Source organism: Myodes glareolus, chromosome 1, assembly GCF_982192425.1.
Source record: "Myodes glareolus chromosome 1, mMyoGla1.1, whole genome shotgun sequence".
Taxonomy (NCBI): domain Eukaryota; kingdom Metazoa; phylum Chordata; class Mammalia; order Rodentia; family Cricetidae; genus Myodes; species Myodes glareolus.
This window is the reverse complement of record NC_142026.1, coordinates 59243594-59254262: the sequence shown is the minus strand read 5'-3', so window position 1 is coordinate 59254262 and position 10669 is coordinate 59243594. Positions and strand designations below refer to the sequence as shown.

The window sequence follows — 10669 nt, the reverse complement described above, 5'->3', positions numbered from 1 at the left end:
GGCTATATTAAGGCTTTTATTTATCATAAGGGAAACTCGCAGATAACAACGAGGAAACAGGACCAGGATCCATGTGTGCGCTCAGGAAGAAGAAGCCAAGTGGGCTCTCTTCTGTGGGTTTTTTGGTACCCAAAGGTCATGCCCCACCTGGTCCAGCCTCTCAAAGGCCATTGGCTGAAGGATGTTCCCCATCACCCACCCCTTTTGTCTAAATAAAAGAGTTCCAAACCCAATTCAAAATTATATACAATAAGAACACATATCAAGTATAAAATTAGAATTGCAGCCAGTATAAACAATATTAAGCATAAAACATATGCCAAATGTTTAGATAATTATTCTAGCCTAAGGAGTCTAAGTCTTGAATTAGAAATGGCTTGAATAAGCCAGGAGGTGGTGGCACACACCTTTAATCCCAGCACTCGGGAGGCAGAGGCAGGCAGATCTCTGTGAGTTCAAGGCCAGCCTGGTCTACAAGAGCTAGCTCCAGGGCAGGCACCAAAGCTACAGAGAAACCTTGTCTCAAAAAAAAAAAAGGAAGGAAGGAAGAAAGGAAGGAAGGAAGGAAGGAAGGAAGGAAGGAAGGAAGGAAGGAAGGAAAGAAGGAAAGAAAGAAGGAAGGAAGGAAAGAAGGAAAGAAGGAAAAAAAGAAGAAAAGGAATGACTTGCATAAATCATAAGAGGAAAGTAACTATGACTATCTAATCTTCAATCCCATTGAAAGTCTGGAAAGGGAGGTAATATTATTTGAGCAGACAGGAAGTGCAAAGAAGCAGTTTCCAAAATATGCAGTACATGACAGAGACAACTGGCTACCTGGACAATAACCCAAAGTCTCATTTGCAATGTTGAAGCAATCAACTTTAGCTAAGGCCTAGAGTAACTGACAGACCATTTTCAGAGGCAGGGAGATTGTCAAAACCATCTTGCCCTGTCTTGGCAAGGTTTGGCATTCTTTTTTCTTGTATCCTGCTTGTTCAGTCCAGACACTGTGCATTTTGTCAGTGGCCAAAACATGGGCAGTTCTATGCCCAAAGGACAGTTTTGCCAAGAAGAAAACAAGGTCCAAATAAAGTGTCTTTGGCACTCAACATTCTCTCAGGAATAGATTGGTGCTGCCAGGAGCAATCATGTCTCTCGTCAATAGAATCCTAAGTTATTTAAATACCATAGTCTACAGTTCTTTGAAGTGGTTAAAGATTACCTATCTATGCAGAATACAATCTCTATGTATCTAAAAAAACTGATTAGATAAAAGTATAACAAACATGGATGGCTATTGATCAATAATACTTAATATCTGTATAACTTAAAGACCAAGACCTCATAGTAGAATACTAAACAATCTTTAAACAACTGTTCAGCAAATGAGGACAAAGACCTCAAAATATAAATAATGTATATGTATCTTGATCTGAAATAGAAATATATAATACAATATGATAAATATATCTTATAATTGTATCAATATACAAAATATCAATCAGATGTAGAAACATGCATGCATTCAATCAGACAAAATAACTGCATAGGTGTACAAATATTGTAAACAGAAATAGGACATATTCAATATAACAAATATAATTGAATTTATATCAATATGCAAGAATCTATATCAATGTAAATTGTTTATAAATAATAGCTCACAAGTATTCACACTATTACTCATTATTATTGTTATTAGTGTAAGCTCACACTAATCTACCTATTATCCCATTTAATTTCCCTTTTTTTAATCAAAGAGATCTCTAAACCTACATAATTTCCACCCCAACTCCCAGTCCTATACCAGTAATAATCAACCCCTACATGATGTCCCTAACCCTGAGGATTTTGATGGGAGAAAGGCCATCATCTAAAATTACTTCCAGCTGTCATGGGGGGGGGGGCGATGTTCTTTCTACAGGATCCTGTAAACCTAAAGTGGTGGTTAAGCTTTAAGATTACTGTCTGGTATAGTTGCAAATGATCTCTGAGCAGTCAATAGGGTTTTTCTGAAGTTTTTCTTTGGAGTTCTGGTCAGTATGTTGTTAAAAAAAAAACATTTTAGTTAACCAAGTTGGAACCATCTTGATCAGCTGGTACCTAAAATAAGTCTTATAATAGCTCTATCAGCATCATGACATCATATCAACCAGCTGGAGTTGTTGTGGGGCCCCATCTTCTTCCTGGAAACTTCAATGATTATTGTAGAAAAATCTATTGTTCATTGTGGAAAACTTAAACATTATTCATATAGACATATATTCAACAAAAGATATGATACAGACAAAATAGGTATGAAGAAGAGTTAAAAATATTTTCAAAAATCTTTCTTCTTTCTGTTCCATACTAGATGGCTCCTGACATGAGACAGAAACTCTGAATTTTTCTTTTAACAACATGCTTAGATTTAGAGAAGGATAGCCATTGTCCAAAGTCAGTTCTGACTTTTAAGTGAGTTTGTAACTCTACTTTTGAGTATATATAAACATATATATATTTATATTAAATAAAAAATATATATTTATATCTACTATATATAGATACATATGCTAATATATATAATCTACTATTTTATATGTATGTGTGTATATGTATATGTGTATATATGTATATATGTGTGAGAGATATATATGTATATATATATATATATGAATTTTTACCCTCAAATGGCCTGTTTTCATAAGTTATATTCTTTTTTGTTCGTGATCCATTCTGGATAGTTATTTTTTCCTCTTTAGGCATCCAAATGTCCAGGGTCTCTTAAATTTTTTAAGATGAGCATTTTCCTACAAAGACAAGAACAGAACCCTGCCCCAACCCTTATGAGATTTTATTACCAACTGTATGATTGTCACCTCTGTGGATGAGCTGTTATTTCTCTTTCTCAAGAGGTTTCTTCTTTTCAAATTGAATCTTTATTAATTTTGATGGTATCCATAGCTTTTCTTTTCCTGTAGAAACAAGAGCAAAACCTCTTCCCCAACATAGCACATCTCCTGGTTTCCATTCTGAGGTCAACACATTCTTGAAATGCACTGGTTGATCTAATTCAAAAGTTTTCTCTATTATCCAATGTCTCTTTGCTGCCATTGTTTCTTTCTCATTAACATTAAGAAAATTCAAGGTTAATAAAGCATTATGCAATCTATTTCTTGAGGTATTTTCTATTTGTTTAACATATCCTTTATAGTTCGATTTGAGCTTTCTATAACTGCCTGACCTGTAGTATTGTTTGGTATATCTACCTGTAATATGCTTAATATTGTAATAAGCAAAAAAATGCTTCCTTTTCTTAGAGACATATGCTGGACCATTATCTGTCCTTATTTGTGCAGCTATACCCATGGTGGCCATAACTTCTAATAAATGCATGATTACTCAATCAGCCTTTTCTGAGCTCAAGGCAGTTGCCCATTGAAAACCTAAATAGGTGTCAATGGTGTGGTGTATGTATTTTTTAATTTTCCAAATTCTGTAAAGTGGAACACATCCACCTGCCAGATTTCATTCCCTTGAGCACCCTTTGGTAATGGCATTTGCTTATAAAAAGAACAAGTAAGACATCTCTTTATAATCTTTTTAGCTTGTTGCCATGTAATAGAAAACTCTTTAAACATTTGCTATTGATATAATGTTTTTCATGAAATTCTGAGGCATTCAGCACATTTCCAATCAACAATTGTTCAGTTTCTGCATTACCTGTGCTAAAGGACCTGACAGACCCATATGGGATCAGATGTGTGCTATGTATATGGGACAAAGTCTATTCCTGATTATATCTTTTTTTCTTACTTAGTTTTTATTCACAATCATAAACTTAACTCTGCAATCCAGCTAGACTTGAAGGGGAATGAGGAAAATATGGAACCCAAAGAACTTCAGTGAGAGCAAAGATTACAGGTACTACAAGCAAGTGAGGTTGGGGTGCTCTCCTGAGCTACATAAAGAAGGAATGGTTTAGTGGGTAAGAAGCCCACAAGTCAAAAGAATTAGAGTTGTCCATAGTTGGAAATGGTGATCTTCTTGCTGGTCTTGCCATTTCTGGACCCAAAACACTCCATGGTTTCTACAATATTAATGCCTTCTTTCACCTTTCCAAAGACCATGTGTTTACCATCCAGCCACTCAGTCTTGGTGGTGCAGATAAAAAACTTGGAGCCATTTGTGTTTGGTCCAGCATTTGCCATGGACAAGATGCAAGGACTGTATGCTTCAGAATGAAGTTCTCATCCTCAAATTTTTCTCCATAGATGGATCTACCGCCAGTGCCATTATGGCGTATGAAGTCACCACACTGGCACATGAATCCTGGAATAATCCTGTGAAAAGAGGAACCCTTATATCCAAATCCTTTATCTCCAGTGCTCAGGGCATGAAAGTTTTCTGCTATCTTTGGAACTTTGTCTGCAAATAGCTTGAAGGAGACACGGCCCAAGGGCTCACCATTGGAGAAGATGTGGAAGAACATGGTGGGTTTGACCGTGGCTACAGCAAGCAACAACAGGGGAGGGTGGCATTGGCAAAGCCCTAATTATATCTTGAACCTAAATAAATAATTAAGTCAATTCTGCATCATCTGGTATAAATTCAGTGGTTTTAGTATGCAAGACAACTTTTTGCAAGTCAGTAACTATATTGAGAGGTTCTTTAAAATCCCTTATTACCATGAAAATAACATATAGCTCTGTTTTTTTTTTGACAGAATTATAAGGGTATTTTTTGCCCTTACTTAAATCTTCTGACTTGTAACCTACATTTCCTGATTTATTTGCATCAGTATAAAATGTGCAGGCTCCACTTATTGGTGCATCACGTACAATCTGGGGAAGAATTCTACTTCTCTTTACAAAATTAATTCTATTAGTTTTGGGGAAATTGCTATTAATCTCTCCTTAAAAATTAACACAAGGTCTTTGCCAGGGTTCATTGTCTTCCCCTAATTTTCTAATGTCATCAGTAGTAGAAGGCACAATAATTTCTGCTAGGTCTATTTTTACAATTTAACAAAGTCTCAATTTTCCTTTTATAATTAATTCAGAGACTTTTTTCACATAAGTTTTTAATTTTTTACTTGGTTTATGTGATAAAAACATTTATTCTAAGATACTATCTTCCCTCTGAATTAAAATTTCTGTAGGAGAAATTCTGGAAGGTGATATGACTAGAATGCAATTAAGATTTGGATCCACCCTATCAACATGAGCCTCCTGTAATTTCTCTTCAACAACAGACAACTCTTTCTTAGCTTCAGCTTGGGACTACTTAAGTCTTTCTCACCATCTAAGGTTTTGTTTAAATAAATTATTAGATCAGGTGTTATCCCAACATTGAGTCATAAATTGGAACTGTCTCCTAACAATCTTTGAAAGTTATTAAGTGTCCACAATCAGTCTCTCCTAATTTGTGCCTTTTGTGTTCTAATTTTCTGTAAACCTATTTTATAACCTAAGCAATTGACTGAACCTCCATTTTTTCAGGAGCAATTTGTAATCCCCATTTAGGCAAGACTTTATTTTTTCTAAAATATCTATGTTTGAATTAGATAGTAAAATATCATCCATGTAGTAGTAATTGTTTATGTATTATTTCCAATGGCTAACTTACAAAGTATTGGCATAGGGTGGGGATATTGAGCATTCCCCGTGGGAGGACAGTCCACTGATGTCTCCTAAGAGGCTGAGAATTATTATAAGTGACACTATGAAGGCAAATTTTTCTCTGTATAGGTATAATGAAGAAACAATCTTTTAGATCAATAGCTATGACAGGCCATCCTTTTAGTAATAGAGAAGGCAGAGCAATTCCAGATTGTAGAGGACCCATAGGTTGAAGTACCTTGTTGGCAGCCCTTAGATCTGTCACCATTCTTCATTTTCTACATTTTTTTAACAACAAATACAGGCAAATTCTAAGGGCTGGTTGTTTCTTCAATATGGTGAGCATCTAGTTGCTCCTGTATCTGCTGTTATAAGGCCTACAATTTTCCTTCTGTTAAAGGCCATTGTTTAACCCATATTGGTTTCTCAGTTAACCATTTTAAAGGTAGGGCTGTAAGTATCTCTGAAGGTTTGCTAGTTGTTTTGTGTTCATATACAACCTGGATGGCTGGTGACCTTTGTTTATAATACCTTATAAAATCCTACCCAGGTTTGGGGGCTGCAGAAATGTTAATCTGGGTATTCTATTGCTGCAACAGATCCTGACCCCATAGATTCACAGAAATATTAGCTACATATGGTCTCAGCCTTTCTTTCTGTCCTTCTGGCACTCTACAGTCAAACATCTTATGCTTGTTTCACTTCAGATAGGATTCCAATTTCCAGGAATTAAATATCTGCCTCTTAAAGAGGCCTATCCAGATGCCAAGATTCTGGAGTAATGATACTCATGTTCACACCTGTGTCCAGTAATCCCTCAATGACAATGCTATTTATGCACTCTTAGCTTTGGTCTTTGATCATTTATAGAAGTCTGCCAAAATACACATTTCCTATTTCCTACTGGAGTTTTTGATTCATTCTCCACGTCTATTTCATCATCCAAAACAGTATAGTTTTTACGTAGGCACTTGTTATGCTAATTTGCCTAATGAGATATGTTCTCCACAGTGACTGGGAATGACTGGGCCATATTTGACATGGGGCCTTTGAGAGGCCCCTGAAGGAGTTTCCTGATGGTATCAGATTGCTTTGTCTTCTGTTGATCTACATTCATTGGTCCAATGTCGACGTTTGCATATCTCCCACATAATCCAAAGACTGAGACTACTTTTTCCATTCCTAGAGGAGGCATTTCTAGGAATTTCTTACCTACCATCCCTTCTCATATATCCATATAAAACCACGTACCTATGAACACCTGAATTTTGACAAAGATGAAAAAATATAAAATGAAAAAAAAAGAAAGCTGTTCAACAAATGGTGCTGTAGAAGAATGAAAATAGATCCATATCTGATGCCAGGCACAAAATTCAAGTCCAAATAGATCAAAGATCTCAAGATAAAACCAACCACACTGAACCTCACAGAAGAGAAAGTGGGAAGTACACTTGAACACATTGGTACAAGAGACCACTTTCTAAATATAACCCCAGTAGCACAGATACCGAGAGAAATAATTAATAAATGGACCCCCTGAAACTCAGAAGCTTATGTAAAGAAAAGGACACTGCCAACAAGACAAAACAGCAGCCTACAGAATGGGAAAAGATCTTCACCAACACCACATTGGACAGAGGGCTGAGGTCCAAATATACAAAGAACTCGAGAAAATGGTCATCAAAAGAACAAATAATCCAATTTAAAAATGGGCTATAGACCGAAAGAGAGAACTCTCAACAGAGGAATATAAAATGACTGAAAGACACTTAAGGAAATGCTCAACATGTTTAGTCATCAGGAAAATGCAAATCAAAAAACTCAGAGATTCCATCTTATACCTGTAAGAATAGCCAAGATCAAAAGCACTGATGAAAACTTATGCTGGAGAGGATCTGAGGTAAAGGGAACACTCCTCTATTGCTGGTGGGAGTGAAAACTGGTAAAAAACTACTTTGGATATCAGTATGGCAATTTCTCAGAAAATTAGGAAACAACCTTCCTCAAGACCCTGTTGTCTGAGTTTTTTATCCTGCCCAGTTCCTGCAGTCATTAAGTCCCAAAGAAATCACACAGAGGTCTACATTAGTTATAAACTGATTGGCCCATTAGCTCAGGCTTCTTATTAACTCCTATAACTTATATTAGCACATTATTCTAGTATATGTTAGCCACATGGCTCGGTACCTTTTTCAGCAGGGCAGGTCACATCTTCTTTCTTCTGTGTCTGGGTAGGACTGCAGAGAGAGCTTCCCTCTTCCCAGAATTCTTCTGTTCTCATTGACCCACGTCTACTTCCTGTCTGGTTGTCCCACCTATATTTCCTGCCTGGCTACTGGCCAATCACCATTTATTTAAAACATAATTGGCAGAATATAGACAATTGTCCCACACCAAGACCCAGAAATACCACTTTTGGGTATATACCCAAAGAAAGGATGCTCAATTGTACCACAAGGACATGTGTTCAACTATGCAGCATTGTTTGTCATAACCAGAACCTGGAAACAAAATAAATGACTCTTCATCAGAGAATGGATATGAAAAATGTGGTATATTTACACAATGGAGAACTACACAGCAGAAAAAAATATTGACATCTTGAATTTTGCAGATAAATGGATCGATCTAGAAAACATCATATTGAGTGAGGTAAACCAGACCCAGAAAGACAATTATCACATGTACTCACTCATAAGTGGCTTTTGACATAAACCTAGGAAAAAGCAGCCTGCAATTCACAATCCCAGAGAACCTAGACAACAAAGAGGACCCTAAAAGAGACGTACATGGATCTAATGTACATGGGAAGTAGAAAAAGACAAGATGTCCTGAGTAAATTGGGAGCATGGTGATCATGGAAGAGGATAAAAGGGAAGGGAAGAGGGAGGGAGGAGAGTGGAGAAAAATATATAGCTCAATAAATACAATTTTTAAAAAAAAAAGTTGTGATAAGGATGCTGAAGTTTAGATCTCCACAACTGATGGCTTTTGGTGGGGTTCTGGTGAGGAAAGATTCAGTTTTCTTTAAGGAGCTGGGCACTAGGAGTTTGACCATGCTTCAGTGAGTATTTGAGCACACAATATTTTTTTTCTCTTCTTTTTTTTGGCAAGGCAAGGTAACAGGGGTGGGTGTGAACCTAGGAGGACTAGGAAATGAGTATGATAAGAGTGCACGATGCAATATTCCCAAACAATCAATAAAAACATTATATAATTTAAAAAACCAATACTATGGCCAAAGCAACATGGAGATGAAAGGGTTTATGAGGCTTCACTTCCATATCACAGTTTATCATCAAAGAAAGTCAAGATAGGAACTCAAAAAGACAGGAACATGGAGACAGGAGCTGATACACAGGTCAAGTAGGGATGCTGCTTACTTGCTTGGTTCCCATGGATTGCTCAGCTTTGCCTTCTGATAGAACTCAAGACCACCAGTGCAGGGATGGCACCAACCACCATGGGCTGAGTCCTCCATTAGCAATTGTTAATTAAGAAAATGCCTTACAGGCGTGCTTATAACCTAATCTTATGGAGACATTTTTCTCATTGAGACTCTCTCCTTTCCAGTGACTCTAGTTCACGTCAAGTTGTCATAAAACAAGCCGACACACTCATGAGTCACTCAATCTTATAACCCCAGGTCAGTCTGTGTAGTCCATAGGATCAGAGGGTGCCTTCAAATTTCCCCAAAATCCCACAGCTAGGGCATAACAAAGGACATGTGTTGTGTAGGACAGTGGGATTTTAGTGTTCAGCTCATGAAATTTCACTGAGGAGTTAGATGGAAACCCTCTGCTTTCACCACCTTAAGACCTATAGATCTCTCCCTCCTTTTTTGTGGTTTCCCCTCCTAGTTTGATGACCAACATGCATGTATGTATGTTCATGCCCTCCACCACACAAACAGTTCTCCCTTCCACTCTCATGTCACATGAATTCTAATATGTCCTTTTCCCCAACTCTCCACTTCCTTTGAGTCTTTTCCCTCTCCCATAGTCCTTTTCCCATTTTCCTGTTTTATATATATATATAGAGAGAGAGAGAGAGAGAAAGAGAGAGAGAGTTCTCTAGTTCTATCCATATTCTGTAATATGATAATTTCATTCTTATCTGTCCCTAAGTAAGATTCTATGAAATATGTGTGCATCATGCTTTCTTTATATACTCATCTGCTGATGACATCTGGGATGATCTCATGTCTTGGCTATTGAGAAACATAGAGTAGCAAACATGGGAATGTTGTATGCGCCTTTCAGTCTCACCATATAATCATTGTCCTTTTTATTGGTGATTTGAGACCATTTTCTAACAAACTCAACTAGAGTGCCCCCTCTGCTGATAAGGCTTCTCTTTTTCTTTTTATTAATTATTATAATTTTTCTTCATGCAAGTAGTTGGATATGGAGAGATTGACTGGAGGAAATGGTAGGTCACTTATATTAAAGGTTTTTTTGAGAGAGATTTGCTCATTTTTATAATTTTGTTAGTTTCACTTTCTTCCTTATTGATATCTTCTGAACATAATGGGTTACTTTGTTCATCTATCTTCTAATAAATTTTATTCTGCCATGGACTTTTATGGTTGAGATGTTCTTCCTCATCCTTGTGTGATAGCCCTTTAAATCTCTTCTGTAATGCTGAGCTGGCAATTATGAAGAGCTTAGTTTGTCTATGTTCACATGGCTTTAGTTCACCTTCATTTTAAAGGATATTATTGCTGGGTGTAAAAATCATATTGCACAGTTATTTGCTTTAATTTCCCGCTCCATGGATTTTATAGCTGTAGATGAGAAATCTGATGTTATTCTGATGTGTTTACCTTTCTAGGTACATTCAGTGTCTTCTTTATAGCTTTTAATATTGTTTTGAACTTTCGAAATCTTAATCATAATATGTTGTGGACAGTTTCTTCTATGTTCATGTGTGTTGGAGTTTCAAATGTTTCTGATGTTTGGTAACATTTGGAGAATTTTCTTACATAATTTTGCTGACAGAATCTCTATATTTTCAGCTTTTATCTCAACTCCTTTCTATATTCTTGGACTCTCGGGTTTTGTCTGTTGGATATTGAACATTTCAAA

At 36.6% G+C, this 10669-nt stretch overlaps 1 pseudogene; it reads right to left on the bottom strand.

The window, feature by feature from the left end:
* Positions 1-3968: 3968 nt before the first annotated feature.
* On the bottom strand, positions 3969-4453 carry LOC125404649 (peptidyl-prolyl cis-trans isomerase A pseudogene; annotated as a pseudogene).
* Positions 4454-10669: the final 6216 nt, after the last annotated feature.